This window comes from Mya arenaria, chromosome 7 (assembly GCF_026914265.1).
Source record: "Mya arenaria isolate MELC-2E11 chromosome 7, ASM2691426v1".
In the NCBI taxonomy this organism is placed as follows: domain Eukaryota; kingdom Metazoa; phylum Mollusca; class Bivalvia; order Myida; family Myidae; genus Mya; species Mya arenaria.
In genome coordinates, this window is record NC_069128.1 from 52404698 (window position 1) to 52411457 (window position 6760).

The 6760-nt window shown below is 34.0% G+C and overlaps 1 long non-coding RNA gene across 2 annotated transcripts; it reads right to left on the reverse strand.

Annotated features, from left to right (window-relative positions):
• Nucleotides 1-859: 859 nt before the first annotated feature.
• Nucleotides 860-4951, reverse strand: LOC128240240 (uncharacterized). 2 transcript variants are annotated; one of them, XR_008262098.1, is made up of 4 exons: nt 4761-4951; nt 2749-2951; nt 1376-1515; nt 860-894 (listed from the first exon to the last, which is right to left on the reverse strand). It is a non-coding gene; the product is annotated as an uncharacterized LOC128240240 (long non-coding RNA). The 2 variants fall into 2 exon arrangements; XR_008262097.1 differs by having other exon boundaries at nt 1376-1582.
• Nucleotides 4952-6760: the final 1809 nt, after the last annotated feature.

Genomic DNA, 6760 nt, shown 5'->3' on the forward strand with positions numbered 1-6760 from the left:
CACCTACTGGTCAGGCCCAACCCCAAAGTCAAGTTGTTCAAGGGCCATGGGTGCAGGCTTTGTCCAGTCATTATTAGTACAACCTTTTAGCATTCAAGGTCACTGTGACCTTGACTTTTGACCCAATGACCCCTTAAATCAATAGGATCTTCTAATAGTCAGACTTAGCCTCCATGTTGAGTTTGAGGGCCATAGGTGCAGGCATTGTCAACTTATCAGTCAGATGTATGGTTTGACACCTTCCTATTCAAGGTCACTGTGACCTTTGACCATATTACCCCTAAAATCAAAAGGGGTCATCTACTGGTTAAACCAAACTTTCATGTCAAGTTTGACAATAGGTCTAGGAATTGTAGAGTTATCACCCGGAGAAGCTTTGGTCTACTGTCAGACAGACGGACGTAGCTGCCAACATGTGCAAAGCAATATACTCCTCTTCTTTGAAAGGGGCATAATAAATTGAAATTGATTAAATATTTTTGTTTATTATGTTAATTAACTTACACTACATACAACAAGTACCATTTTGATATTTTCGAATGCTCATTTGGGCATGTACATGGGTTTTGATCTGACTATGAACATGAAACTACATAGTGATGTTCCCTCCTATCAATTCTAAATTTAAATAACCATGAGAAAAAAAGAATGTTTTCACTGCACCATGAATAAATATGTCAAACAAAATAAATGTCAAGTTATTCAAGATTAATTTAACACTGTTCTTTTGATGATTTCCGTGCATTCCTGACTGCAGGTTTTTCCCATTTTCCCACACAGATATTTCATATTGGCCTTACAAGGTCAGATCTTGAGTTGGGTCTTCATTGCTTTGCTGGACACTATCTCTTTATCTCCACAGAAAACACACTGGTGCAAGTTTCACTGCAACAACTGCAAAAAAAGTTATATTATATTCTAACTGAACTCTGCATCAATATTCAATTATTTTTTATTGGATTTAGGAAATGTCTTTGTTTTAAAGGGTTCATATAAATTAATGCATTTTTTTTTCAATTTAATGCATTATCATGCTGGACTCTTTGACATTGATGGTTAAAACAAAGAAGGCATATGATTTGTGTACAGATTAAACATTATTAATTATAAATGTGTTCTTTAATTAATAGACAAGTGGCAACAATTTCCCCAGTTAAAAAAGCTTACATTTGTATATCTGCAGATTAATCATTTGCATTTCTTTTGCTTTGATCATTTAAGTCAAATGAGTTAGACATGATAATGCATTAAAATAAGAAATTTATTTTTGGGCATCAATCTATAGTGTGTGCCTTCAATCTAGAAATAAATTTCTTCTCAACAGATGCTAAATTATAAAAAAAAAATAAAAACCAAGATTTTGATTATGACATACCTGCATAGTTAGTGGTCTCCATAACTGCTCAGAAATGCTCCCTATGACAAACTAAGTGCTGGTGTATGGCTGGGTTATAGTGCTGCTCCAACCAATAGCGCAATTCTTCCTACAGGTGGACCAGCTCCTCAATATGGTTTCTGTCATGGCAGTGATAACAGTATGTAACATGCCCTTTTCTACTTTCCAGAGAATGAATCTTCCAATCTAAATTACAAATTTAAGAACAAATATATACATATGCACATGTAATGTTGTTAAAAACAAACCATTTAGATGCCACAAAACTATAAGATTTTAGGTGAAAATTGAGCCAAATCAAAACATTTAGTCATTTAAAGCTGCACTCTCACAGATTTACTGTTTTTACAACTTTTGTATTTTTTGTCTTGGAATGACCATTTTTTTTGCTAAAATATCTGCAAACCAGTGATATAAGACTACTGACAAAATATTAGATTGCAGACTTCCATATTTCAGGTCGAAAACGTTTTATGGCTTAAAGCGTTACTAACGGTTTAAGAAAAATGCATAAAACATTTTGAACTTAAATATAAACATTTTCTGACAAATTTATTGTCAGCAATCTTATATGAATGGTTAACATGCATTTTCACATAAATTGGCCCGTTCCAAGACAAAAAATAAATAAAGTAGTCAAAACATTCAATCTGTAAGAGTGCTGCACTCTCAGTCACAGATTGAAGGTTTTGACAACTTCTTTTACTTTTTGGCTTGGAATAAGCTAATGAAAAGCAGTATGAAAACTGATGAAATAAGACTGCTGACAAAAGATAAGATCATGTTTTTTATATTTACATTTGTAACTATTGGTTTTATGGTTAAAAGCATTACTAACGCTTTACTAATAATGAGATTTTTGGCACAGAACATCATCTTTTGACCGTATTAAAATAAGTAAACAGCGTTCCAATATTTTCAGTTGTCTTTTTTGACTGAATTAATATAAGAAAGCAGCGATACCCTTTTTCCAGTTGTCTGTTATGTCCAGTGTTCAGAAATTCACATAAAATAATTCATTACAAGACCAAGAAATAAAAAAAGAGTTGGTAAAACACACAATCTGTGAGAGTGCAGCTTAAACATATGATATGCATTATCAACCAAGTGCAGACCTACTCACATCCTGGCTACACAACCAGTACATTCATCAGCTTTACTGATTCGAACCAGGCACATTTATATTGGTAGACTAGCATTTTACCATTCTGTGCTGGCCAGTAAAGTTCTCATTTGAATTAGAATTCAAATTGTATATACCTTTGTTCATTTTTTTTGCCAACTCTGTTTCAACTGAACTTCCTAAATGAATGAGAAGTTTCAAAAAATAATTACAATATCTCAGTAAATACCTGCATTTATGTGTTTCTTGTGCAATCTGTCAGCTTTGGTAGGCTCAGGTTTCATTTTGTCCACCTCAATACTTGTAATCTTCTAGTCTGATGTACTGCCATCCAATTTTTAAGTCAGGTCAGGCAGCCATTTCAGCTTTGTTCCAGTTGATTGTATCAGATGATGTTAACAATACTAGCCTTGTATCCAGGCACTTCTCAATCTGAAAGTTTACAAAAGAACATGGCCTGTAATATTTAATAAAAAAATCATAATTGTTTACTCCTGGATGATGGGTTCTAAAGTAAACCTTTGAGAAAAGATGCTACTGGTATGGTGCTTGAACCCACGACCATGTGAACACTTGCATGGAGATCTGTCAAACTGAGCTAACTGGGTAACTGATTTTTAGGCAGCTCCCAGCTTGGCTCTACAATTGACAGGTGCATTATACATTATAGAGACAATAAATCAAATACTTGAAGCACTAGTCCAAATAATAGTAACTTAACTGATCTTTTTACAAATTTTGAAATGGCATATCCTTCACATACAATTTCTTTGTACCAAAAGTGGGTAGCTATTCCGATTGGGATTCCGGGTCAGATAATTATATATATCTAAAATATGAGTTATGTACACAAAAAATAAAAGCTGACGAAATATTATGAGTTTGATGAGTGTTTTTCTTCATTTCATACTGTCAAAACATAATGATATAAACTGTTATACATGAAGATCACCTGCAAGGCTGCGGTGCATAGATTTACATAGATGTAAAATGGTTGTGTTTAAATGCATTAAATGCTTGTTTTGTGAAAAAAAATCTTTGCACTTACATGGTAATAACTAAAATATGAATATAAACCTTTAATATCTATTTCAAACATATAATACTTATCTAACTACGATTTCAATATCTTTCAACCCCCACCCTGTTTTGCACAAACCCGATTAGACGTAAGGGATTGGAAGAATCCCATATAACACGTCTATTTTTTTAGACTATTGAAGCATATATGTTCTTTTTTGATGGTCGAGACGTTTCAGGTTAAACAACAATTAAAAATGCGAAATAATTTTAGTAAATTATCAACTCTGAATTGAAAGTAACATGAAGATGTTGTAGTGAAGGATTTGCCATATCTATATATATATACATTTTTTTTTTTCGTAAAAAGAGTCCGTCAACGTACAAATATTTAGACTAAGAGATGTAGATCAGCTAGATGTACCTTCAGGTCCAAATAATTGTGCGTTGACAGATTGTTTTACGATTTTTGATACAGCAAATCCTTCACGTACAAATTGTTTTGTACGAAAAGTGGGTAGTTATTCCGATCGGGATTCCGGGTTAAAGCATATTGCATCTATAACATATCATAAAAACAAGAAATATTACCAGATAATGTTATTTTATATAAATTTCGTAACCAAAAAGTAATATCAAGCAAATAATTATGAGTTTGATGGTTTTTTCTTCATTTCATTCTGTCAAAACATAACAATATATACATGAAGGGCACCTGCAAGGCTGCAGTTCACAATTTTACAACAATCGGAACATTTCGGCCATCAATTGTAACAACTCGCCATCTTCGGTAAGCTTCGAGATAGTCAATCCCTGTTGGATACTGGCTGAGGTGTTCAGATTGTTCGGCCAAGGCCAAGTTGTTACGATTGTATTATCTCGAAGCTTGTCGGAGGTGGCCGAATTATTACGATTGGGTCAAGTTGTTCCACTTGGCATAATTATTGTCTCTGTCAGTCAACTTTCCTTTTCATGAAAAGGTGAATAATGTGTTTTAATGCATTAAATGCTTGTTTTTTTTGCAAAATAGCTTTGCACTGCCATGGTAAAATATGAATATAAATCTTTACTTTATTATCCATTTCAACCATAAAATACTTCACTTAATACAATTTCAATATTTTTCAAACACCCCCGCTTTTTGCACAAAACCGTTTAGACGTTAGGGATTGGAAGAATTCCGTATAACACGTCTATTATTTCAGACTAATGTACATGTACCTTCGTGTCCGAAATCGATCACTTCCTGGCAGCTCATTTCTGGATTGTCTCCATCTAAATTTAACATTTTTAGACGCATACATTGATGCCATTTTTGCTTCGATTGATGTTTAAGCAATAGCACTAAATACAGGTCAGTTATTTTGTAGAAGAACGTGTTCGAAGTAACATTCAATTTCATTTCCGCATAATCGCCGCCATATTGTGTATGACTTTAAAAACTACACCCTATAGTCCAAAATAACAATAGGCATAACGTTGACACACTGTGATAGGTATAATCAAATAATTTACTCAAACAAATACAATAGTTCGATTGCTGCTGAAAAAAATCATTTGCAACATAAAAGCTATTTCACAAAATATTACATGACATGAACTCTTTAACCGCGTATGATTTATTTCTTAATAGCTTTCATTCATAAAATAAGTTCTTTGCCGGGGTTTGCCGGGTCAGTCTAGTATGCCGGGATATGTGTGACGTCACATGGGGTGCAAACATGTGGTGTAGCTTACTATTGGATGTAGGGTAAAATGACTTCGTATGTAAATGCTATACTTTCATTATTTTTCATTATTTTGTTCAATAAAACTCACCGAATTGCAACGGTACAACTATACTAAGAGTAACACGCAATGGTTGTCATAAAAAAGGCAATAACGCGTTAAATACACATAAGCAGATACTTGACGCCCCACATTCACGTAAGTAGTTCTGTTGCTACGCAGGTGGTGTGTATTAATATATTCATGTTCAATATGTCGTGTCAGCCGACTAGTCGCGTTTCTGAAATACCGCTCTCTAAAGACTGTCGGCTTGTAGCCGACAGTCTAAAAAACCCAAAGACAATGGACTGACTCGAGGTTATGGTCGTAACACATAGGATTAAATATATACATATATATATGTTTTAGCTAGATTATAAAGGGCAGGATGCTGCAAAAGAGGGACAGGGATCTTAAGGGAAAAAGGCACATTGTTTCGTCAGTGAACAACTTAAATGTTATGAACTTGACAGATAATGCTATATCATATTTCAACAACCAAACATGTAAAAATTGTATCAATTATATAATTATATTAAATGTTTAAATAAAAAAATACACAATTTAGAGAATATATTGTTCAGCATTTAATTAAATAAGGGTGCCAATGATGGTCTCCGTGAGGACAAAAGGGCGCTACCAAAAATAAGAGAGTGCAGCACCCTTCAAAAAACCTGCTAACAATTTACATACATTTTACCAAAAATTCAAACAGCAGCAGCCCTGAACATATGATGTACACCAATTCACGATATACAATTACTATAAAAAATAATCTACTTTTCTTTATATACCCTAATATGACAAGATCTAATTTGATATTGCGTTGCTTAAACAACATTTTGTTTAAAACATTACATCAAACGCATTAGTCATTAATGGTAAATTGAATGAAATGTTTAAAATATATTGTCCTTTTCGAATTTAGAACTTACGAGGGGTATTCAGTATGTAATACAATGAATAAAAAACCGTTCTGTTTACAAGAAGAAAAGTCAATAACAATATTGTTTGTATTCAGCAGTTGGAGCATATCTTTGTTATGTTATGTATTTGTAATACAAAATAATTGTTTGTTTAATAACGCAATTGCAAATTGGATTGTTCGAATACATCTGTCTATCAATGCCCTGAATCGCGTAACCATTCCAGATACCACCTTTGCTGTTGATCAAACTTCTGGAGCTGTGACAACGGCTGCCGGTGTTACCCTCGACAAGACCAAAAAAGACGAGTACACAGTCGCCATTAAAGGCATGATCACCGGCGGCGAGAGCAACGTCCTCACACTAACGGTGAAAGTTGGTGGCTGCAGCGGGAAGGAAAAAATGGCTGCCGCTTTCGGAAGCCTTCTGTTGTCTCTGCTTGCGTATACCCTTCTTTCCTTGTAAAATAATTTGATGATTTTAGTTAGTGCGCCCTTATCGATTCTCGCATTGTATATGTATATGTAT